Source organism: Canis lupus, chromosome 19, assembly GCF_011100685.1.
Source record: "Canis lupus familiaris isolate Mischka breed German Shepherd chromosome 19, alternate assembly UU_Cfam_GSD_1.0, whole genome shotgun sequence".
NCBI lineage: Eukaryota > Metazoa > Chordata > Mammalia > Carnivora > Canidae > Canis > Canis lupus.
This window is the reverse complement of record NC_049240.1, coordinates 17658123-17684433: the sequence shown is the minus strand read 5'-3', so window position 1 is coordinate 17684433 and position 26311 is coordinate 17658123. Positions and strand designations below refer to the sequence as shown.

Sequence of the window (26311 nt, the reverse complement as noted above, 5' to 3'; positions counted from 1 at the left end):
TTTTTTCCTTCCTACATATGGAATTTTGTAGTAACAGGAAACACTCATAATGATGGCCACCCTGCAACTGCTCGAGCTCTTTCCTCCTGCCACAGTTCTTGTTCTCAGTGAAAAACTTGGAGTTTCTGAGAAATTGGTGGGTTCAGAAGTGGGTGGGGTTAAAGGAACTGACCTGGGAGAGAAAGTAGATCCACCAAGTTGGAGATTTATTTAGATTAGAGAACGTCATATTTTAAGAAAGCAGTTGTCTTGTGGAAAGTTGGGGAGTCATCACTATGTAGAAAAATGGAATTTTTACCTGATTCAAACTGGGTTCAAATCTGTTTCCACCACTTTATAGTTACATGATGATGAGTGATTTACTCACTCAAGAATCTTTCATCTTTAGCAAAATCAGGATGATAAAACCTTTCCTAAAAAATTAGGGAGTGAATGCAAGTGGTTTAGAGGTATTTATGATTTGTAGTATAGCATGTTGATAATATTCAGCTGTTGGCCTTTAAAAATAACTTAAAGTTTAAGGAATTATAAATATAAAAATGGCATATAAGAAATGATATAAAATATAGATGAAAATAATTTAATTTGGGCTTAAATTCTGATTAAGAATATGAAAGTATTTTTAAAATCTCTCATGTTGGGGCACCTGCGTGGCTCAGTGGTTGAACATCTGCCTTTGGCTCAGGTCATGATCCTGGGATCCTGGAATTGAGTCCTGCATCAGGCTTCCCTAGGAACATGCTTCTCCTCTGCCTGTGTCTCTGCCTCTCTCTCTCTGTCTCTCATGAATATATAAATAAGATATTTTAAAAAATAAAATCTCTCATGTTGAGAAGACTATTGCTCTGTGTCCTTTTATTTTTGTCTCTTTGGGTTGAATATTGTATTTATCCTGTTGTAACTTAATAATTCAGTGGGCAGATTCTTCACGAAATGGTTAAAATGGAAGATTAAAATATAGCATTGAATACAAAATTAGAACTTTGTATATAAAAGATAATATAATCTATCTTGTTATATTTGTTTCTTTCCCTCTCTTGAAAATATACATATTTCAAGATAGCCTTAAAACTTACATAAAGTTATGATGGTAAGGGAAAAATAATGTGAAATGTCTCAGATGTAAGTAGTTACATACAAGCAAAATCTTTATCCTTCTAATATGTTGGAAGATTACATGTAAGTTGATTATATTTATTTTATATCTTAATCTTTCATGAATGGAGGCAAACTGGAGGTAATATTTATACTTAGAAATTCTTAACAGTTGGAATAAAAGAACCAGTTCCATGCTTAACTTACAAATATATGCTTTTTGGTAAAAAAAAAAAAAAAAAAAAAAAAAAAAAAGTGAGAGATAAATATCAATGAGACAATGTAATATCTGGGATTTTGCTTTTGTTTAAGATTTTATTTGGTTATTTTAGGGAGACAGAGCATACATTAGGGGGAAGTGGGGAAGATGCGAGGAGGCGAGAGGGGCAAAGTGGAATCTGCTTGGGATTCTCTCTCTCCCTCTCCCTCTGTCCTTTCCCCTGCTCGTGTATGTGCTCATGCATTCTCTCTCTCTCTCCCAAATGAATAAATAAGTCTTTAAAAATTTTTTCCATAATAAAATGTGAAAATAAGAGGATCAAACAAGATAATGAATTTATAGTATTACTTCCATTTCTAGTACAAAATGGATTTAATAAGTTTAACCTCCTCACTTGAGTGTATCTAGGCGAATGACACATCGGTGTTGAAGAAATGGCAGTTTTGATGGCTGGAGAGTAGAAATAGAAATACATCTTCTTATATGCCAATGACTGTGGTAGGTTTTAGGGATGCCAAGGTGGATAAGACTCGGTTCCTGTTTTTGAGGAGCTCTGGGCTAGTGGGAGAGAGAATGCATCACTGGGAGAGCATGGTAGCTTCAGGCCAGTAATGGGGTGAGGAGGCTTACTGTGGTATTCAGGAAGTGGAACAGGGTTGTGGAAAGAATGATGTATGGCTGTCAAAGCAAGCTTTGCCTGTTTTAGAATTTGCCTTTGAACCAGCTTCGTGTCCAGCAAAGAGGGTGGGGAGATCTCTTTCCCCTTTAAAATTTGTTTTTTCTTGAGTCATGCAGCTTTAATTCTACAAATCAAGAATTCATGCTATTACTCTCAGTTTCCTTGGACAGCTACACTGTGGATTGAGCAGAAATTTTGGAGCTAGACCCCACATCACCCATGTCACTGAAGAGGTTCTTATCTCTGTATGAACTCCCCCCTCCCAAAAAAAAAAAATCCAGTAAGGGCTAAAAAGAACCAGCCAAACTTCAGAGTAGGTGTCATATCTGGGCAGCATACCACATGCGTGGAGAAGCACAATGGCTGACTTGATGTGCCACAAATGGACCACACTTTCGAGATGCTGAGTGCTGTTCAGATGCATGGCAAATACAATTGAACGTTGATGTGTTTTTGAGAGGACAAACAACAGAAACTGGGAGACTCAGCGGGTGTTCATTCTGATCCACAAACTACTGGTCTTAGGGCCGTTTTCAAACTGTATGAGCAGGCTCAATAGCTGGGTTGTGGCCCTGTGTTTAATTTAGTTTCCTTTGACTTCTTTTTTTTTTTTTTTTTTTTTTTTTTTTTTTTATTTATTTATTTATGATAGGCACACAGTGAGAGAGAGAGAGGCAGAGACACAGGCAGAGGGAGAAGCAGGCTCCATGCACCGGGAGCCCGACGTGGGATTCGATCCCGGGTCTCCAGGATCGCGCCCTGGGCCAAAGGCAGGCGCCAAACCGCTGCGCCACCCAGGGATCCCCTAGTTTCCTTTGACTTCTGTTCACCTTTAGCCAGCTGCTTAGGTTCCCAACAGGGGAGTTAGAGGAGGATGGGCCTTTAAATCATGATGCAGACTGCATCTTCACCACATGGGGTACATTTTTGTGGTTAAGTAGTTTTTTTTTAACTGTCCCTTCCAAAGTTAGGGATAACAAAGAACAAAGAACAATTTCTAAATTTTATCGGGTTCAGTTTCTAATGGATTCTTGATGGAAAAATCTGTCACGTGGGATCTATGTCCAATGAACTTGGCAGGAAGATTGACTTGAATCAGAGACCATTCCCATGAGACTCACTAAACTTATTTCAGATGGTCTCCATTATGCAGGGTATGCCACTAAGAGGCTTCGTAAACTGAGGATGACAACGTCTGTCTTATTGGAGGCTTACAGGACATATATAGAGAGAACATTCAACACAATGCCTTATGCAAAAGCAACATTTGTTACTAATATATTAGGAAACTGATGTGGTCTTCACTATTGGTAAGGATAGGCAAGGCTTATGAATACCTCTCGGATAAACACCTGATAAAACTAGCCAAAAGGCTAGGGAGAAGGTGTACAGCTGGGCAATTGTGCTGATACTTAGTTGGCTTTCTGATTGAGTTGAATGGACTCAGTCTCGTTGGTGGGTCTCCCAAAATGTGAACCAAAGACTTGGTTTCTGTTCCTTTTTTATCTCTCTCTTTTGGTGCTGTTGCGTGGTGCTGTAGTCCAGTAGGAGTCCTTGATGATTTCAGCTGTTGATGAATATCCGGTGTATGACAGTGTTCATATATGAACTTGGTCTTTGGTGGGTCCTTGTCTCCTCAATAGAGAGCATTGTGCTGATTCTAAAAAAAGTCCAATAATACCTCAACACAGATACCGAGCTTCCACAGGATCCATAATATTTTGGATTTTGCAGGCTACAGTCTCTGTCACATTTTCTTTCTTCTTTCTTTCTTTCTTTCTTTCTTTCTTTCTTTCTTTCTTTCTTTCTTTCTTTCTTTCTTTCTCTTTCTTTCTTTCTTTTCTGTTTTTAAAGAATGCTTTAAAAATGTAAAAATCATTCTCTGGGGGGTAGGGAGTGGGGAGATACTAGGAAGGAGGTAGTGTATAAAATTGAGGCCAGAGACCCTAGGGCTGTAATTTGCCTACCCCTGTATGACATCACATTGGTACATAATAAAAAAAACATGATCTTGTGATGTGAGCCTTGAGGAATCAGAATGGGCTGACTGATTTCCCATTCCTGAGTCATTCTTTTGGTGATGGGGAGTTGAATTGGTCAAGACACTACCCAATCCCCCTTTGTAGCCATATTATTATGGAGTAAACTTAAGGTGATTATAAATTTCTCTACTAGACTGAACTTCATTAGTAAGTGTCATGAGCCCTGTGGTAACAATTTGTGAAGTCCTTCGAGGTGAAAGGCAAAATCATAAATATTAATTATAGCCATTGTTTTGATGAAAGAAGGATTACGGAGGCACAGAAGCCTCTAAGTCTACCTATTAAACTGTACTCCAGCTCTTAAGTTCTTGAATGTAGGGGCTAAATTATATTAGAAAAAAACTCCATGGGATTCTTCTGTGGTCTGCAGTCTAATAAAAGGCCAACTTTTCATATGACATTATTTTAAAACACTTTCCAAAGCTTTCAGAGTCATTTTCATGAGAAAAAAAAATTCAAGAAAGACACATTTTAAGCTATTAGTGCTTTTCATCAGGAATGCAGTAATAGAGTCAGGTTATTGGTGTAAAGCCACAGACTTCAGTATTAAAATGAACCCCATCTATAAGGTAAATTTTTAAAGAGGTATAAAATACACTTGAGGCTCTTTGAACTAGTTATGAAAAAGAAGAAAAAAAACCTTGAATAAACATATTTTTCATATTTTATATGTGTTACTATGGAGAAAAATAATTAGAAAGTTACTGAGTGACTTCATTTAGATCAAAATGTTTCTTTTATGCGCTGCTACACTAGCCAAAAAACCATGAACCCCTGGGGAAGGTGCTGATTATTTACCATCCTTATAAATGTCATCTTTTAAAGTGCCAAGTGCTTGAAAAAGAAAAGGGATGATGTGTCAAGGAAACTTATTTTGAAATAAAGGGTCATGACAAAATTAGAAGTATATCGGTGGGTGATTATGTTTTAATTTGTACATAGACTTGTAAAAAGAGTGGGCCAAAGGTTTGGTTCTCTAGTATTGTTTTCGTATAAAAGTAAAATTATGAAATATGGAAAATTATTTTTAAAAATCACATGTCCCAACACCCAGAAAAAAAGTCATCATTGCAATGTTTTCTCTATACATCTCTTTTTAACACAATTAGTTAGTACATGAATATTGTATTGTAACTAGGTTTTTTTTTTTTCTGCTTAATGTATCAGATCCTCTTTGTGTGCTATCCATTCATTTAATTTTTATTGAAAGTTATACTTTGGTAAGATCATTTTAATGACCACACAATTTTGAGTTTATGAATATACTATAGTTTGCTTAACCAGTATATTTGGCTGTAGTGACAGAAACCGATTCCAAAAATATTATCCAAAAAAGGGAATTTGGTGGCTCTTGATATACAGAAAGAAGTAGGGCTGGCTTCAGAGTCCCCTGGATCCAGTATCAGGACTGTCTTTCCATTTCTCTGTCTTAAGTCTTGGCTTCTTTGGTTGTCACTCACTCTCTGTCACTTCAGATGGCTTCTTGAATGCAGATGGCCACAGGCAGCTCCAGAGTTTTAAGGGCAATCCCTAGGGAAAGCTTAGCAATGGCAAAGGAAAGGAGCTCTTTCTTCTACCTTCAGTTTGGGGAATCTCTGAAAAGAGAAGTCTAGAAAGGCTCACCTTTGGGCAGTTACTCATTCCTGGGCCAATTTCTAGAGCCAGCAGGCATTACTCCAATTGCCTGGGTTTTGGTCATGGACCTCCCTGTGGTCAAGGGGACAGCCAGAGACATGAGATGTATAGGAAGGATTCAAATTGGGAGGAGGCACAGTTTTTCTTCTTAGGGACAGAGGGGAGGCTGGTCCCAGAGGATTGGAAAATACGGTGTTAGGCAGTTAAATATAAGCTTGTCCATTATGTGAACTGTTAACAGTTTATGCAATTAAATGTTTATGTTTATAGCTAAATCTTGAGCAAAAGTTTAGAAATAAAGTTAAGTTGGTTTTTCCAGATATCTTTTGCATCTGTTCTAAACTTCAGAGGATTAAAACAAAGTCTTAGAAGGATGGTACAACGTAAAAACTGAAGAGTTATAGCTTCCATGCTATTTAACTCCAAACCTTAAAAACTGAGTGTTCTAGCTTCTAAGTACTTGGCTGTATCTGCTTTTCCTTTTATTTAATAAATTGGTTTCAATTTCACCAGCTCCTATTTCCTGAATTAGGAACTTCCTGCATTAAGAAGTTCATTATCTAAATTACAACTTGCTATAATCATTCCATATACAAGCCAGCAAAACTTTAAGTTGTCCTAGGGTCTGAGAAAAACTCCTTTCATCTGTTCTCTCAATGGAATCAGGTTTGTACGTTGATGAAATGGATAGCCCATTATTGCTCTCATCTTCCCCATATTATTAAGTGAAACGTCTTTTAAGTAGTGGAAAAGCCTAGGAGGAAACTGGGTGAGTCCAAGAAGTCTAGAAGAAGGGTGCTTTAGGAGAAAAGCATCACGTGATAAAGCATGCATTCCTTCCTACTTTCTCTCACCTCCAAAAAGCAACAGTGACCACAGACCAACTACTGCTTTTTGCCACCAAACCTCCCTCAGGCAATTCTTCAAGCAGTAGCCATTCAAAAATAATCATCTTGTTTATTTTATTTTGCTGAGCCTTTTTTTGAACTTTTATGTATCTTTAACATATCACTTCATTGTTTATTTAGGCTAGAGTGAATGTTTATGGCAGTGCAGAAGGAAAAACATAATTCATATCTGATTCTGTACATTATCAAGTACTGCATACAAAGATGCCCACTAATGAGTTCATTAAGTGTTAAATAATTAGGTAATTGGTGTTTTAAGTGTTTTGTAGTATGCAGGAATCCTTGATGCATTGTTATATAGACACCTAAGAGTGTTTCAGTGATGTTTGGGGAAATTGGTTGGGATTTTCAGCCACACAGGGAATACTTTATTATTCCTTCCATCAAAAATAATGGATTTATAGTTCCTGTCATCCAAAAATTAGCCAACCTGTTTTTGGAAAAGGATTAAACTTACTATGCAACATATTTTTTCAGGATGGGATAATGAAGCATTCCTGTATAAACTAAATTTGGATATTATTCTGATTAAACCACAGTGAATGCCTCATAACTGAAATATAGTGCATTTTGGTTACACAACCCTTCCTCCCCTGCCAAGTACCACCATTCTTTCCCCTAGATAATAAAATCTAGGAGAATTTAATGACTTCATTTTGCATAAATTCTTTGAGAGTAAAGTCAGCATGCTATTCACCTTTGCATATGAAGGGGATCACAATATGCCACCCCAAAAATGCCATGTTGGTATAAGGATTATTTTGAGCTAAAGGCAATTAAGAAACAGCAAACATAGGAGGAGCTCCTGCCCTCCCCCTATCTGCCTAAAAGCAGGGTCTAAATTTCTCTCTCTCTCTTTTTTTAATATTTTATTTACTTATTTGTCAGAGAGAGCACAAACGGGGAGCAGTAGGAAGAGGGAGAAGCAGGCTCCTTACTGAGCAAGGAGCCCGATGTGGGACTCAATCTCAGGACCTTGACAAGAGGCGAAGGCAGATGTTATTAACTTACTGAGCCACACAGGCATCTCTAAATTTCTCTTTTGTAAAGGAAATTTCCCCTTGTAAAGTTAGTCTTCTCTTCTGTGAGTCTCTTGAGATAGTTCTTATTAACTTGAGACATAGCACACCCTACTAAACAACCCTTATTTACCATGTACTTCCTAATCATCTTCCTAAAATATATCCCCATCCTCACCAGGGCTCCTTTTTTTCTTTGGTCTCTTCATCACCCTTTTTTAAAGTGGTATATAAGAACCGGGGTCTCTCTGGGGTTTTTTCATTTCTCTTCTGTGAAGCCTTGCCCCCTGTCCCATGTACAGAAAAAAAAAAACAAAAAAACAAAAAAACAAAACAAAACAAAACAAAAAAAACACCTTTCCTATTAATCTGTCTTTTGTCAGTTTAATTCACAGATTCCAGTCACTGAACCTAAAACACTAGAGGAAAGGTTTTTTTTTTTTCTCCCCTACACATAGCTTGTGCTCAATGTATTATTTTTAAAGAGATAAAAATTGTTTTATTTAGTTGATCTTGATACCAGTTATGTATGCACTATCCTAAATGGAAATCTGGAAATTTTTATGCTAATTTTATCAAACGAATGGTCAAATTAGATAATTCAAATACTACAAATGGATTAGGTTTTATTTTTATTTATTTATTTATTTTTGCTATATCTGGATTACTACCTCAAACTACAGATACCAATTGGAAATTCAGGAATTAGGCTTTGTTTAAAAATTATGAGGAAATAGAGAGTTACCCCATCCTTGATGAGTAATAAAATGTGATTGATTTTAGAAATGCTACTGTTGGTACTTGGGAGAAGTATAGGGCTTAAAAGAGGTGATTTCCCAAAAGTCAGAAACAAATGTGAGATTAAAACCTTAGTAAGGTTTTGGAGGGGATTTATGATGGGAAGATAGATGGGGAACAGAGTTGGGTGGGGACTTGGAGCTTGATAGAACATGGTGGGTTTAGAGATGGCATGAGGAAGCCATGGAACAGGGGATTGCTTATGGGGGCTGAGCTGGAGCTCTATCCTCAGAGAAGGAGATAAAGGGGTGGAACTGAGTGGAATCCAAGGAATCCACAGAGTTGTGATTTTGGTGTCTGCAAGGAAGATGATTTCAGTCAGAATCAACAGGTGGACCTGAACGGAGGAACAGTTTTCCTTCACTCCTTCCCTATTCACCCCCAACCCTGAGGCCATGAGTACTGACTGAACTATCAGTCCTTAGGAAGTAGATTTGAAGGTGAACCAGAGTGGGAATTGAACAAAATCCTTAAAATCCTAATCTGTGTCCATCTAGGTCAAGTTTAATAAGCCCAAATTCCTGGAAATTACCCAATTTGTATTTTTTTTAAAGAATTTTATTTATTTATTATTTTTTTTGAGAGAGAGAGAGAGAGAGAGAGAATATGAGGGGGAAAGGGGCAGAAGGAGAAGCAGACTTCTCGCTGAGCAGGGAGCCGGATGTGGGGCTCAATCCCAGGACCCTGGGATCATGACCTGACCTGAAGACAGACAACCTGCCCAGCCACCTAGATGTCCCTGTAGCCTTTGATATTACCTCAGTATTCAGAGTTTACTCTAAGTCAGTGACCACATGTATGTATTCTAGAGCACAGAGGACAGGAGTAACTACTCTATCAGAATAAGAGTATTTCAGGGACTTGGTCTTTGCAGGAGAAACTCCAATTCTTGAGAAACCCCAATTCTTGAGGTAACTAAAAGTAGACGTTCAGAAGATCAGGGCTTCTTCACAGAAGCCTTAAGGACTACAAATAACATGGGTTCTGTTTTTCAGGCAACAAGACTATCAACTCTGAGGTTTAAATAAAGGCTGAATTTATCTCGTTTAGCAAGGAATATTGGAACATGGTTTAACTAAGGATTGCTTGATCGAGATTTATATACTTTTCTGGGTGAGTACAGAGGGCTTGTTCTAACAGAAGGGAGAAAACTTTTTATTAGCTCTAACAGGATTGGGGGATAATGTGAATTGGCCCTTGTACCAAAGCTGGGCTGCTTTAGCCTACTCAACTTAAAGCTGTTTCATTTTGGCGTATAATCCTGGATAGGATTTCAAAAATCCCAGTTCCTCAAGGTCCATGATTTAAACAGTAAGATTTCTTAGGACTGTCCCTGATGCTCACCAGCAGAAGCAGTTTTATAGTTTTGGCCATATTCAATCAGGCAAATCAAGAAATAATTTGAATTATGTGGTCTAGCCATGTTAATTGATCAAATTAACTGGAAAATACTTTAATCTCTTATGTATTTATTTTGTATTGTAAAGACTCAACCTTTAGCAAACTAATACTCTTTTGTTAAGAGTATTAAGAAAGGAGAGTCTAAAGGAGGTTGTGTGTCCCAGGAGTATTAACCATGGGTTATGGTGTCTGAGCCAGGGAGATTCCAAAATATGTTAGAACAGTCTGTTCCATTTCACAAACACTTGTTAAGCACATGATAGTGAAATCATATGTACCATTGTTATGTGCCAGTATGCCCATTATTTTATGTAATCTCTAAATCTCAACAATCCTGCAAGAAGGTAAGGGTGTTACTATTACCATTTTACAAATGAGAAATCTGGGGCTTAGTTAACCTGCCCAAGGTCATCCAAATGGTAAATGACTGAATCAGAAATTTAACAGGGTCTTTCTGATTTCAGATTCTGTGGTCAAACCGCTAGACCTTGCCCCTTACCTTTCTTACTCTCTTTGTGAATCTATTACAAGTTAGTGCCAGGACTGCCATAGATTTATTTCAAGTAGTGCATTTTTGCACAGGACAAATGATTACTAAGAAAATATCACTATCCAGTTTAGGACTCCTATAGGATGCATACTGTGTCCTCCATAACTAGTAGTAGCTCATGGGATGAACTCCTTTCAACAAAATCACCAAGCACTACATCACCATCTATCCTTTGGGTAAGAAGGAATAATACTATTCAGGCTCAACCTGTGGACAAGATGAAATATTGGTAAATGCTTTCCCTCCATGGTTTTTATTCTTTATGCTGACTTTTGTTTCCTCTCCTCTACCCATATTTTCAAATCCAATAGTGCTTCCTATCTGGACAAGAATCACCAACTGTAATAATCCATATTCAGGTTGACTAAGTGCATTAATAAATATGTTGTCTTCTTTTCAAAGGACAAACAAAAGCAAGGGACAACAATGGGTAATATAGAGAAAGCAACTATTAGCAGCACAGAGACCGTTAGGCGCTCATTAGTCATAAGTATTTAACTTTTTAATATACTTGATACTGAAGGATAGTAGAATATGCCTCCTGGAAATATGCTGTTTGGGGATATGGATTATTTTGAGCTAAAGGCACTAAAAACCAGCAAGTGCAAGAAGGGCACTCTGATCTCCCCTTTACTTCCTGAAAGCTGGAGATAAAACTCCCCTGGGAAAGATGCCTTCCTAGGACTAGGAGGAAAGGAATATTCTTATCACCAGAGACAGGGAGTGGAGGCTGGGAGAAATCTGTAAAAACAGATCTTGTTAAAGTAACTCCTATCTGGGCAGCCCGGGTGGCTTAGCAGTTTGGTGCCTCCCTCAGCCCAGGGCATGATCCTGGAGACCCGGGATCGAGTCCCATGTCAGGCTCCCTGCATGGAGCCTTCTTCTCCCTTTGCCTGTGTCTCTGCCTCTCTCTGTCTCTGTGTCTCTCATGAAGAAATAAATAAAATCTTAAAAAAAAAAAAAAAACCCACAAACTCCTATCTTCCTTTAGTCTCTCCATGGGTTTTTAGTTACTTTTCCACAATTGTATCTCTTTATTCAACCTCATATATATGCACTTGCTACTTCTTTGAGTTTCCATTTCCTTATGATGGCTCCTGTGTCCGGTAAAACTTATATTAAACACATCTGCTTTTCTCCTGTCAATCTTTCTTATGTCCATTTAATTCTCCATTTAATTCTCAGGCCCAGCCAGAGACTCTAAGAGGGTAGAGGTTAAGTTTCTCTTCCCCTACAGTACCTGGAGTACTATGTTCCACCTTGCAAAGTGAAACAATAGAATCCACTTCCCACCCTCAAGAAGCCTATATTTCAATGCAGGAGCCAGGCAAGTCAACAGTGGCATAGCAGGAGCATCACTGGAGTCATGCATGAGTACCCAGAGCACAGAGGGAGGTGATTGGGAATGAGTGTGCAGCAGTGTCCTGGAAGCAGTAGCTTCCTCTTGCCGAGCCATCATATTCTGTGAGGTCGGCATTATTTAAACTGTGAAGTGTGGGGGTCAAATAGCTCTCACAGCTTTTAACTGTTGGGCAACCTCAGTTGAAGTAGGCTGTTGAATCAGCATGTCCATGTGATCTTGCAGGTGTGTGTATGTCCTTGAGCACAGGAGTGGAGATGAGAGTTATTATTCTCCTAAATGTCAAGGGAGTCAACAGCATCACAGTAGAAGTTTCCAGAGATCCTTGCCAGTGCCAGGGTAAGGATGGAAGGGTAGAGTAGTGATTTTAAAGAAACTTCCAATAAATTAGGATTGGGGTTACGGTGAACCTGCTTCTGGCTTCTGAAGAATCACATTAATGACTCCTATGGAATTTGGGGGAAAAGGAAATGGCTTTCATCAGGTTGTCAATTCCACTTTTTGTAGGGGACTGTTTTTTATGGTTCAGGCTATCCATACATTCTGATGATGTTTATTTTTAATTCCTTTGATGGTGTGTCTCTTGATTATTTAATGGATGGCTTTTAATTTCTTTGAACATAGTCTTATTAGTATGTAATTCTTTGCATTTTGCATAATTAATGCAAAGATTGTAGTGATTCAGGGATCAATCCATGATTAAGATATTGTCACATTCAGGGCCAGAAACTGAATCTGTCCAATTCATATTCTTACTATTCAAGAGTCATTCCTTTGAATGAAGTCTCACCTCTCACCCAGCCATTTCTTGTAAAGGTATGTTTTTGTTATTGGGCCATTACAATATTAGCTCATTAAGACCCATAACTAAATAATATAGGATTATTATTATCATTTTTATTTTATTTTATTTTTTAAAATTTATTTATGATAGTCATACAGAGAGAGAGAGAGAGAGAGGCAGAGACATAGGCAGAGGGAGAAGCAGGCTTCATGCACTGGGAGCCCGACATGGGACTCGATCCCGGGTCTCCAGGATCACGCCCTGGGCCAAAGGCAGGCGCCAAACCGCTGCGCCACCCAGGGATCCCAATTATTATCATTTTTAAAAAGAGTTTATTTATTTATTTATTTATTTATTTGAGAGACAGAGAAAGAGAGTGCAAGCATGCACGTGAGAGAACAGGGGGAGAAGGAGAGTGAGAGAATCTAAAGCAGACTCTGCACTGAACATGGAGCCCAACTTGGGTCTCACTCTCACGAACCTGAGGTGATGACCTGAGACAAAACTGACAACCACACATTCAACTGACGAAGCCACTGAGGTGCTCCTGTTATTATTTTTAAAGAAATCAGAGAGCCAGTGAGAGAAGTCAGAGAGACCATGTAGTAAATGGAAAATTGGGAAAAGGAAGTCTACTGAGGGCTTCTAGAAGGCATTCACTAGCTCTTGACAAGGAACTATGAAAAATAGCCACAACTAGGGGACAGACTGTTTTGTGGTTTTTGCATTGGTTGAGCCTTTTAAGGCTCCTAGGGCAGATGATTTTCTTTGCCTTCTTAGGAAGACGCTAAATTTATAGTAAGTAACCTCAGATTAAATGATGATACAGTCAGCAAGTCAATTTGTATTTGGCATAACATTCAGTCTTAAAACTTTTTTTAATACCAAAAAATGAAGCATGGTTGACCAATGCACTTAAAATATGTAGAATATATTTAGTTTTCTTCTAAAACTGTTTAGATCAATTTCTTCTAAAGATTTTTTTTTTGAGGAAGAGAGAAAGAGCACATGCATGAGCTGGGGGTGGGGCAAAGGGAGAGGGAGCTTAGGGCAGGGCAAAAGCAGAGGGAGAGAGAAAGGGAGAGAATCCTCAGTCTCCCCGTTGAGCACAGAGCCCAATATGGGGCTGGATCCCAGGACCCTGAGATCGTGACCTGAGCCAAAATCAAGAGTCCGCCACTTAACCCACTAAGCCAGCCAGATACCCCCTAAAAAACGACTCCTAGCATGGTTTAGAGCAGTGGTTCCCACATTTGGCTGATGACCAGAACACTAGTAAATTTAGTGCAGATTCCAAGGTTCTAGAGCTTCTATACCAATGTCCAGGGGTGGGGCCCCCAAAATCTGTATTTTTAAAAAGCTATCCAGGTGATGCAGATCTTCTGGCGGAATTTAGAACCACTACCATAAAACCAGCAGGGATTTTAAATTCTTAGTTTTATCTCAGCCTCTCGTTGAGTGTGCTCCTGTAATGGTTTAAGGTAATAATGACCTTGTTGTAGGCTATTTCCTGTTGATTAACGATCAGTTGGAAGAGGTTGTCTCTAGGATCTTTCAGTTCAGACTGCCAATAATTACCCAACGAGAGATTCATTCGCCTGCAGTGCAAATGTGTAAAGTTTTCCTCTACAAGGAACATTGCACTCCTAGGTTGTCTTAATTGCATTCCTTTTATAATTCATCTCTCAAATGCCACAGTTGCTCTAAAACAGAAAAGAAAAAAAAAACAAAAAAGCCAAACCCAAGAGGATCAAAGTGTATGTCTCTGCTGGAACAAACAGAAGCAAGAGAGGCTGGGGAGAAGAGAAGATTTAGCCCTTGGGTGGATTTTGCTGAAATGTTCTATTTGTGCAGCGGTGATTTGTACCAGGTAATGTGAACTAGGTTGCCCTCGGTCTCTTTATAGATTACACCCCATTTCCTTTACCTCGCTGCTAAGCAGTTCTCGGGGGGATTACTCTCCCTCAAACGGTCTCTCTGCTAACACAGTCATCTGCCACATATGCTTCCACTTTCTGTGCTGCTGGACGGCCGGTGGCTTCCCAAAGCTTGCCTGCCTTTCAAATTGTTCAGGCCGGAGCTGCAATCCTTCCACCCACCCCTTTCCCGTGAGGTAAAGAGAATGTTCATACCTCAGGTCTTGTTACCAAGCAACAGAGTTCCATTTGCCAATTGCCACCATTTCCTTCTCATAGTATTACAGGCCTTATTATTAACATTTAGTTCAGAGAAATTGCTGTCATTATGTGAAGTAACTTCCTTTAGAGGTTATTCATTAACCTTAGGTATTTTACTGTGTAATTATAATTGCCAAGTGCCGCAGGCTTGGAAAACCTTTGAACTCCTCAAGGTATTAGGGGACGGCAGAAAGGATATTATCTGATTTCTCTTCCTTCTCCAGTTCAGTTTTCAGGTTGAAGGTGCCCCATTTCCCCTCCAGAGGGGTCTGCCTTCCTAAAGGTACACCGTGCCCTCCCGTTCTTCCAGGTTGCCCACTGTACACTCCGAAGAGAACCGTGACGAACTTGCCCTCTTGGGTCTTGAGTTGCCCAGATGCGGTAGGCCAGCCTGAAGTTGTTCCTCCTTTGTCTTAAGGAAAAATGGGGGTGGTGGGGGTGGGGGGGGGTGGGGAGGGGTATTCGGGAGCCCACGTGATTGGCGTGCACACTTGTGCACAGGCGGGGCTCCTTGCAGACCTCACACAATACCTGAAATTGTGTATTGTGCACAGTGTTGCTGTCGCTGCAGCGGAAGACCTTCATCCTACTGCTCACTCCTCGGCTCGACAAAAGCAATTTTTCACTCCCGGGCTTTGCAGGGGCCAGGTGTGCATTCCATAATACGCCTATTATACAGCCCTTCTCGGTAGCCATCGCGTATACAATGACCCTTCTGATTTGTCCTATTGCGTGGTTGCCAAGGACTTTGGTCCCCACCCAGTACAACTTGAGGTATGCCTTTCCCATATATTTTCGGGCAAAAAGAAAAAAAAAAGAAAAAAAAAAAAAAGAGAGAGAGACAAATGCACCCCTGCCTCTTTGTTTTCAGACAGACAAAAGCAATTGGCATATGCCTTCCCCCCAGACCCAGGTGCCTGCAGCTCGGGCGCCCTAAAAGAGGAAACCTGTTCCCCTCCTCCCAGGTTTCTGGTTTCTCCACCCCACCTCCCCGCAGCCCTCCGCTCCCTGCACCCAGGGCTTCCGGCCTCCACCCCGACATTCCAGGTAACCTGACTCCCCCGACGGCAGAGGCGGGGGCCGGTGCCGGGAGGGCGCGGCCACGTGACCTCCCCGCCCGCCGGGAGCGCGCGCCCCACTCGGGGAACCGGGGGAGCCCAGCGCCCTGCTTAGAGACCGAAGTTGAAAAGCATTAGATTTGCCGAAAGGCCGCTTGCTTCTGCATCAGGCAGCGTCCCCTGTGATCATCGCAAGTGCAAGGGCGAGGCGGGCCGCGGGGTTTTCCTGGCGTGAAGCGACCCGCCGGGCGAAGGCGGCGCGAGTCTGACGGCGGAGGCCGGGCGGGGCGCGGGGGCAGCCTGGGCTGGGAAGGGCGCCCCCCGGCGGCTCCCTCGCTCTGCCCCGGCTCTGCCCTCGCAGCTCTCGCCGCTGACCTGTGAAATGGGAGAAAGTATTATGATGTCATATATAATAAATATATAATAAAATGGGAGAAAACATTATAATATCATATATATAATAAAATGGGAGAAAATAGATCACATATTAATATATAAGTATATAATAAAATGGGAGAAAATATTATATCATGTTAATATATAATATAATAAATATATAATAAAATGGGAGAAAACATATTATATATAATATATTATATATAAAATATAAAATGTATAATAAAATGGGAGAAAAAATATATAATATATAAAATATATAAAATGGTAGAAAATATTATATTTTATATTATATATAATGTATAATAAAACGGGAGAAAATATTATAGTATCATATATAATAAATATATAATAAAATGGGAGAAAACAATATATATTATATGTAATAAATATATAATAAAATGGGAGAAAATATCACATAAATATATAATAAATATATATAATAAAATGAAAATATATCATGTTAATATGTAATATAATAAATATAAAATGGGAGAAAATTATATTTTATATATAATAAATATATAATAAAATGGGAAATATATATAATAAATGTATAATAAATGGGAGAAAATATATTATATATAATAAATGTATAATAAAACGGGAGAAAATATATTATATATAATATAATAAATGTATAATAAAACGGGAGAAAATATTATAATATATAATATGTATAATAAATATATGATAAAATAGGAGAAAGTCTCCCCCAAGGAGCCGGGCCTCCTCTCCAGCGCCCGCTAGCCAATGAGCCAAGCAGCCTGGAGGCCCGTGGCGTGGGCGCCGGGTGCTGGGTGCTGGGTGCTGGGTGCTGGGCGCTGGGTGCCGGGTGCCGGGCGCCGCGCACACGGGGCCGAGGGAAGCGTGCGCTCCCGGCTCCCAGGGGTTGGGGCCCAGCGAGGAGGGGGCGGGGTGGGAGGCGGGCGTAAGGCGGCCGGACGATCGCTGCTGCGGGCGAGCACTTCCCGCGCCCGGGCACGTGCCACGTTCCTTCGCGCCTCGCGAGGGCCCGTCCAGCGGCCACGGTACCGTCCTCGCCTCCCGCCGGGTGTTGGGGCCGCTTGCCCCGGGGCACACGGGGCGGGGCCGGGAGGCTGCGCAGGCGCGAGGCGGCCCGCGGGGGACCGGCCCCATCCTGTGCGCGCCGCAGGCCGGCGAGGGCCCGGTTGCTCTGGGCGCGGGGACGGCCCGGCCCTCTGTCCCGAGGGCAGGGAGGCTGCCCGGGGCGCCCCCGAGGACGCGTCAGCCACCGCTGCCCTTTGATTCCTCGGGGCCCGCCCCCTGGACCCCAGTCCTGACGGTGCCGCGACCCCCCCGACCCCCGAGGCAGCGGCACCGCACCGTCAGGGAGAGGGGAAACCGCGCTCCCAGCGGTTAACTGTAGGGAGCCTGTGAAGCAGAACTTGGCCTCAGCCGAGTGGGGCTGGATGTGGATGGCCTCGAAGTCCTCTCCTCCATTTAATGATTCGTTTGCCCCCCGCTGACGCCGAGCGCTGACCCTTCTGAAACCTAGTCCGGGGCAGGCAGGGTTTCTCCGGGACCCCAAGGGCAGGACTGGCAGGACTGACGGTGGACTATCCTCAACTCAGTTTGCCACCCAGGACGGCAAAAGGACCAAACGGAAGGTGGTTTCCCACAGAAGCCAACATCTTGATATATGTTTTTTAATAACTTGAAATGCCAGCCACTAGGGTTTTCTGAGGATCATGGGGAGATACATCCTCTGACCTGGTGTATAATCCTTTATCTCCGGATGCTGGGCTAATTACTGCAGCTCCCTTGGGCATGGGTCTGAATAGGAAATATTCTGGTGTTTGGCAAATGCCAGATTGATGGGAATTAACCCTGGGTCCACTGTTTTTGGTTTTGTTTTGTTTTTATTTTTTTTGATTTATTTTTATTTTTTATTTTTGTTTTGTTTTTAATTTTCTATCCCTAGGTGATGGGGATTGAGAAGTCTTGGAAATCCTTGTGTAGTATAATCCCCTCTTCTCTACACTAGAAATACAGGTATCTGAAAGTTTGCTACACTTGGTTTTGATTTTATTGAGTACTAATATTGGCCTCACTCATTGGTAAAAATATTGGGAAGTGTAGGTGTAGGAAAACCTAAGTTCTAGTTTTGGACCTGCTACTAGCCAGCCTTGGGGCAGTTCATACTGATTCTCACCCATAGGGCCTTGGTTTCCTCATCTTTAAGGAACATTAAATAAAAATTGGGGCCAGGCCGGTGGTTTTCAAATCAGAGCAGCTGTGCTTTTGTCTTTTCCATATTGGAGTTATCTGAGTTTTGTATAAGATGTTTAAGAAATGGAAGAGAGAGAGAGAGAAAAAAAAAAAAGAAACGGAAGAGAGATTCACTGCTAACAACTGTTATAAACCCCCTGTTCCAGGGGCCCACTGAGTTGGTTAGCTCTAACGTTTTACAATTCTTTTTTTTTTTTTTTTTAAGTAGGCTCTGTGCCCAATGTGGGGTCATGACCCTGAGATCAAGAGTCACATGCTCTGCTGACTGAGCCAGCCAGGCACCCCTTTACAATTCTCTTAAAGGCACTTGGTGATGGCCGTGCTTCTTGGGAATCACATTTGTTTCCTTTGGCTGGATTATAAATTGCACAAAGCAAAGGAGCAGAAGACAAGGCCAGAAGTGAGGTTTCAGTCCAGATTTGGGCTTGCCATGGATGCTGGGCCAAGGAGCGTGGGCACTGCGTAGTTGGAATTCGGGAGCCATCAGTGGTTTTTGAGAGCAAAATGTTGTCAGTTATGATTTGCAAGGCAGCTGTGAGTAACGGAGACCTGACCAAGAGTGGCCCAAGCCACTCGGTGAGGAAGCAACTGTATTTCCCTATATAAAAAGCCTCCGGAGATGGACAATGTAGGACGGGCTCCAAGCAGTCATTAGGGATCCAGGCCCCCTTCTGGTTTTCTGCTCTTCTGTTCTAGTGAAGCAAGCTTTCGTCCTCCTAGTTCTTTCAGGGTCCCAGTTGGCTCCCGGACCCCACCTGCCACGCTTGCCTTGCTGGCTAGAAGGAGGAAGGGGGAACCGTGCCGGGGTGTGCATCCCAGCTGAGTCAGCTTGCTTTCATCAGCCTTCTCAGCAGTCCCTCACGACCCAGTTTTTTACATCTCTTTGGCCAGAACTTAGTCTCATTGCCACACCTCATTTCGGAGGAGGCTGGGAAGTGTACAATTTGCTCTAGTCAGCAACGTGACTGGCTGAAAGGCCTCTGATACTAAGAGAGAAGGGAGGATGGATGTTGGGAGGCAGCTGGTGTGTAGTCTCTGCTACAGAAAATGATCCAAATTCTGCCCTGGATTCATTTATTTGGTGGCAATAGATGGGAAAGTAGGGCCTGGGGAGAGGAAGTGAGGACCGGATACTAAAGATGGGGAGGGGATAGGAGGGGCACTAATCAGACAAGGGCCTACAGGGATTTTGTTGGCTGGGCATGAGGGAGTAGGGGGATGTAAAGAAAAGGCCCAATTTTGGAACCCTGTGAAAGGGACGCTGGTGATGCCAGGGCCTCAAATAAAAAAGTTGGAGGAGAAGGAGTTTTAGGAAAGGAGGTCATGAATGAGATTTTGGACACCTTGAGTTTCTGGTGCTGGTGGCACACCAGGATTGGAGCTTGGGGAATTTGTGTCAGATATTTCCAAGTCAGTATCAAGTTTACCTAAATTTTTAAATCCTCATATCTAGGATGGCCTAATGTCTGAGATACTCTTCTGGGCTTCATAAGTTGTTACTTAAGGACATTCTGTTACTCTTGATGGAGTAGGACAATGGGGTTGCCTCTTGTCTGCTGAACCTAAGAGCCACAGAGGTTCTCTCCCACCATTGGGCTTAAGGATCCTGATAGTTATGACAGGGATAATGTTTCAGGCAAATAAAGGCACACTTCTTAAAAGGCTTCTGCTCAGATTCCCTATGTGTTTTTCTACCCTAGATAGCTCAAATATGGGCACAATACAAAACCCTTCAATTCTGGTCCAGAGGCATTTCTTAGCAGCAGACTTCCTTATTTCCATTTTGCTCTCAGCTTCCACCTGGCCTCACTTGACCTTCCTTGCCTGAGGCTCATTGTCAGGGTGGCACAGACTAAGGGGTGCTGCCTCTGTATTCAGGAGGGATGTATGTGAGGAGCCATGTCCAACATCTCGAGTCCAGGAGAAAAACTTACAATGAAAATGTGGAGCTGAGATCCCAAGTTGGATGGGGAGTGGCAGCAGTTAAGGAGGTTAACAGTAAAGGTGGTCAAGAGACTAAGGGTTAAGGCAAGGTGTTGTGAGCCGAGGCAGCAGAATTTAAATCCGCTGAGCACAGGGTGTGGCATGGAAAGCCCTAAGCGCATCTTACCTGGATAAAAGCAGCTCCTTAAAGACAACCGAGGTTGAGACAGTCCCAAGTGTGGGGCCTTAAAAAAGACATGCTCAAAAAAAAAAAAAAAAAAGACATGCTCAGTGAGAGAAGAAGGAGTAGTCTTCCCCCAGCTTGCCTGTAGTGACTAGTAAGCCTAGTTATATAAACCTAGATTGGACATCTTTTCCTTCAGAATTTTGGAGGCATTGATCCTTTGTCACCTAGCCCAGGATATTGCAGTTGAGGATAGTAATTCTGACTACCAGTCCTCTATTTGTGACCTTTTTTCTCTTTCCAGAAGCTCTTAGTAGCTTTTCAATTTGACATCCAAGTGCTTTGCTGTAAATCTTTTATTATTCAGTGTGTTGTTCCCTTAATGGGCCCTCCCTCAAGCATGAGGAGTTTTCTCATATTATCTCTTTGATAATTTCTTCCATGATTATTATTTCCTGTTTTTTTTTTTTTTGATTCTTTGTGGAAATCCTATTAGTCACATATGAGATCTCCTAAACATCTTTTTCTCTCTTATTTTTCATCCCTTTGTATTATATTCTGTGGCTCTCAATATTGCCTTCTTTATAGGGCAATGAAAACATTTTTTTTTTTTTCCTATTATCATCCAAAGGGTGGTCATGGGATAGGGCCAGGGAAGGCTTTTTGTCACTGGCACTTTGGTAGGCAGGTGATCTGAAGTTTCCCCTCATTTGTAGCTGGTCACCATCCACATGGCTCTAGTCTTTCCTGTGATTTGACCCAACTGAAGCTCATTGGTCCCTTGGATTTCTAAATGGAAAAGGAGGCCTTCTTTGCAACCTCAGTCCTAGCTTTCTGTGTCTCTTTGTCTTAGAACATATGTTCAGACTTCAGGTTAGTAATATAATTAAGGAATTGAAGAAGTGGATGATTATGAATGAATAACCTGTTGTTATTAGTATACATAGAGTGATTTTAGTTCTACACAGATCCTGATGATTTGGTTGTATGGCTTCAAGCAGCCAACCACCTGTATTGCCTGAAGAAGCTGCTTTTTCTGGCAGAACTTGGGATTAACCTTCATTTTAGAATATTTTCTTTTGAACATCATATTGGCATAATACAAACATTTTAGAATATTTTCTTTTGAACATCATATTGGCATAATACAAATTTAAGAATGCTTGCATGTTTATTGTGTTTTTTAATAGAATTTGAGGATTTTAACAAATAGCAAAAATAATCTTTTACTCTACCCTCTATTGAGCCTACCTTTTTTTTTTTTTTAAGATTTTATTCATTTATTCATGAGAGACACAGAGGAAGAGAGAGAGAGAGACACAGAGGCAGGGACACAGGCAGAGGGAGAAGCAGGCTCCATGCAAGGAGCCCGATGTGGGATTCGATCCTGGAACTCCAGGATCACACCCGCTGAGCCACCCAGGGATCCCCGAGCCTACCTGTCTTATAGGAAGTCGAGGCCTTGCCAGAGTACTCCCATGTCCTGCCCTGCCCCCCTGCCCCCAGACCTTTAGCAAACTCTCTTCTTTTTTAAAGATTTTTTTTAAATTCCCTTATTCATGAGAGACACACAGAGAGAGGCAGAGACATAGCAGAGAGATAAGCAGGCTCCGAGTGGGAAGGCCAATGTGGAACTCGATCCTGGGACCCTGGGATCATGACCTGAGCCCAAGGCAGATGCTCAACCACTGAGCCACCCAGGCGCCCCAGCAAACTGTCTTCTGTTTACATTCTATGGTGCTGCTACACTATCTTGGCTCTTCCATTTTGGGGCCATCTCTTGCTATCTTGCATGCTTCTCTGCTCTTCCCTTCTTGATTCCTCTTCCTCTCATTCTAAGTTGGTGTTTTTGAGTAGGCGATTTGTGGATGTCCAGCATTAGAATCTCCTGGGGTGGGACCAGATCTCTTGGATCAGCACCTCTGGGGGTCAGATGGGGGTGGCTGAGGGGTCTGCTTGCTGGTCAGGCAATCCTGGGGATTCTCTTGCACATTAGAGTTCAAAATATTCAAATTCCCAATATCTGCCTAGCTCAGTTCCTGACCCTGTGTCATATCTTCAGTCCTTCCTCTTGGGGAGTTCATACACTGGCTGACTTGACTCTCCTCAAAGCACCAGAGGCTCCCCTCCAGCTCTATTTATTTAGCATTGAATCTCCTAATTCCAACTATTCACAGGGACTCTCCTCAATGCTAGATATGACCGCTCATGCTTGCCCTCAATTGGCACAACATCCCCAAGAGTTAGGTAATTTTCTCCTAGGTTATTTTATGGATGAGACCACAGAGCCTGGGAGGGATATATATGGTAGGACTTGTTTTGTTAGAATCGTAATAAGCATGTATTGAATACATGGATGAGACAATGATTTACCCTGTACACACTATCTTTGTAGACTTTATGTAAAGTCTAGATTTGTTGTTCTTTTTTTGTGATACTTCTGCTAGGGCCGCTGGGAGGTAGCAGAGGGGGAAACTAAGTTAGGTGCAAGAATTCACCATCAGTCAAAGTGCAAAAGCCACGGGACCCTCCCGCGAATATGACAGGGTTAGCTAGGAGTGATCTAAAATGAGGCTTTACCCAATTGTATTCTTTTTTTTCTTTTTGGTGGAATTGTGTGGTGCTTGTTGACTGTTGATTATTGCAGAGCTGGGTCAGTCAGAGGTCAGGAAGGCAGGGAAGGGGGAAGCTGTGGCTTACAGATGGAACAAGCAGTTCCACCATCCTGTGCAAGATCTCTGGAAAAAAACGCAGGGTTTAAAAACCCCATTTTGGCACTTTTCTTTGTAAAATTATCTGAAGAACAGATCACTGCACTGTTCACACTCTGCATATGAAACAATACAAATGTCATAGGGAAGAAAATCCCATTGTGAGAAAGCAGTTAGAATAATTGCACGTTAGAAGAATTAGGTCACCGCTGGCCAGATCTGGTGGCGACTGGACTCCGTCTTAGTGCTTGAGAGAGGAATGTTTGATCCAACAGGGAGTGGCCATTGAGTGCACCCCCTCAGCTTCACAGGTTGCTGTTAGATCCCAGGGGGTTGACTGCTTCCTCCGCGGAGCTCCCCCCTACAGCTGGAATTGAGGCTTGTTTCTCCAGCTGTCTAACCTTCAGTTTTATCTGTCTCTCGTTGACCTCTTAGTTTTATAACGAGTCGGTTTATTTGCTTGTGCAAATTGAGTTTTCTTAGAAATAGAACAGAGCTAGAAAGAGGCCAAGGTTTTGATTGTTTCCTCTTACGAAGGAGAAACAGCCATGGGACCAGGCATTGCAGAGACTCTTCCTGCTAGGACAGTCCCTGTTGTTGGTTTATTTTAAGTCTGCCTAGTTAAATCTGGTGGGCAGAGAAATACCGTCTCTCTGGTTGGAGGTGGAACTATCTGCAGGGTTTACAAGCTAATTACTTCTCAATTCCCTGGGAGTTCAGAGAATTTGCTTAGCAACTGGCCTGACCAGTCCCCTTCCCCCACCTGCCCCCCAACGTCACTGTACTCACTGGTGGGGCTGATGGAGCAGTTTTTGAACTAAACCACGATTAGACATTTTGTGAAAATGGTGCCAGTCTTTTCCTCGATGGGACCCGAGCCTGTAACCCAGTCCAACAAAATGACGGAGAACAAGCCAAAAAAAACCTTTTTAAGAAACAACACAGGCAGTAGGAAATCCTACTGGTCAGGGCTTGTTTTCCTGGCTCAGGGCCTCATTCCAACCTGTTGCAATCAGCTCGAGAGTGTCTATAGGGACACCCTGGTGCAGGGGCCCCTCAGAGGAAAGGAGCTTTCACATTTCTGTTTGACTGGGCTCCTTGCCAGAGGCTAGGTTCAAAGTGCAGTTTCCAGTAATTTGCTGGGACTTCTCTGTGGGTTTGATAGGCCAGGACAGAAGCCTGCAAGCCGAAGTAATATTTCCTGATTTCTGTCATTTCTTAAGACAGGAGGGAAGGCTGCAGAGGGACTGGGGGTTGGAGGGCTTTTGTTGGCTCTGAGATCAGAGGGGGCCTTCCCTGCCTCCTGGCTTCCCTGGCCCTTTCTCCTTGTCTCGTCGAGGGCCCTGGGCAGCCTGGCACTGGGCTGGAATGGCGTGAGCTGCCCTCCAGGGCAAAGGTGGGGTGCCCATTCCGTGCGGCCAGCAAAGCCCTCTGTTGATTTACTGCACGCTAGTGCTGTTTGGAGCTATAAAGTTGTCGAGTAATGGCAATATGTTCTTGTTTTCTCCTATCTGTAGGATGAAAGCGAACATTTTTATAATCCTCCCCTCCTCACCACATTTAGTTCCCTGGTGTTGAACATGTGGGCTTGATTAAAGGAGAGAAAGAGCCACGGAGAGGAGTTAGATTCTCCATCCCCTCCTTCCCCTCAGCCACCAAGGCCCCAAGCGTGGAGGGCAGGGCCCGGGCCTCGTCGTCTCATCGTGGTGTGTCTATCAGAGGACTCAACACGTCATGATTCATCGTCGTGATTCTGAATGAATGGTTTACTCAGTGAAGGGGTGGGCAGTCGCAGTGGAATCTCAAGTCAAAGAAGTATTCGGTGGAACAGTGTAACTCCTGTGTGGAGTACAGGCTCCTGGGAGTGGTGCTTTATTGATTTTATTACAACTTATTTGCAACGAGGAGGAACTGTCTTCCAAAAAGGTTTGCTCCAGTGCCTGTATCAGCCACTCACCACTTCAGAGGACCCAGCTGAGCATGGAAGGCAGCGGGGGACAGAGGAGAGAGAAGTGGCAGGAGCCAGGGTTGAATTCATCGAGGTTTTTAGCCACATGCATCAAGTGGCGATCACCTTTCCAGCATCCTTTCACTGCCTCCAACACCCTGAAATCCAGGAAAACAAGACTGGACAAAAACCCAGGAATGTACAAAGGGGAGTTACTTCCTTCTTCCCCCCCCCCCCCAAGTTCCTTCCTTACATCCTTAGTTCTCCTACAATGCACTTCTTTTCATTTGCTAATTCGCCTCAGAGAGACTGACTATATGTGCTGCTTTTCCTCTAGCTTGGAAACTTGGATTATAGCAATTTAACATTATAACATAATTCCACTGCAATAAAGCAATTTGGGGCTGGCAGTGTGATGGAGTGGATGTCGGTGGAAGTGGGGAGTTTACTACAATGGATTTTTTTTTCTGTGTTCGTTTAAGAAAAGCTAGCATAAAGCCATGTGGGTACGAAATCCGATTTAAATACATTTCAGCAGTCTTTAGTTACCATTAAAGAAACCCCAGAAACCTTGTGGCAAATTGCGGATAGGACCAGGCACCAGCTGGCTCCGAAGGTAAGTCTCAGGGAGGTGGAGAGCAAAGAAGAGATGAACTGAGAAACTCTCCTTGCTCAGTGACTTCTCATACCGTGGTGTAATGAGATTGGGTAATGTATTCTTGAGTGAAGCAAGGACCGCTTTCTCAGCATCCAACAGCTCCCATAAGGAGGGCCAGGGATTTCCCAACATGTACCTGACTATGACACATCTCTGTTTAAAAGAAGACAGGCACCTGCAGGAGACACTAGCTTTAAAGTTGATTTAAAGCACGTGTTCTGCTTCCTCTCAGTTCCTGCATGTGCTAGTGATCGGGGCATGTGATAAACCGCTTCGTGCCTCCTCTATCTGTAATGTTAGGCCTTTGGCATTTATGGAGATAACATCACCAGTTTCATCTACTCATGAGACATCCTAAAAGCCCTCAATATGTATAATTTGTATCTCCGTCAGGCCGAAAGCTCTGAAATTTTATCTTGTGCGTGGAAGCAGGCCTCTTGCCAGGGAACGAAGTGCCCAACTACATCACTGAGATTCTGTTGTTCTTCACATATCTCAGGTGATACGGCCCA

General features: G+C 42.4%; 1 long non-coding RNA gene across 1 annotated transcript; it reads left to right on the top strand.

Moving 5' to 3' along the window:
- The first annotated feature begins 17313 nt into the window (after positions 1-17313).
- Positions 17314-25608, top strand: LOC119864438. Its single transcript, XR_005373954.1, has 3 exons — positions 17314-17753; positions 18068-18138; positions 24711-25608. It is a non-coding gene; the product is annotated as an uncharacterized LOC119864438 (long non-coding RNA).
- Positions 25609-26311: the final 703 nt, after the last annotated feature.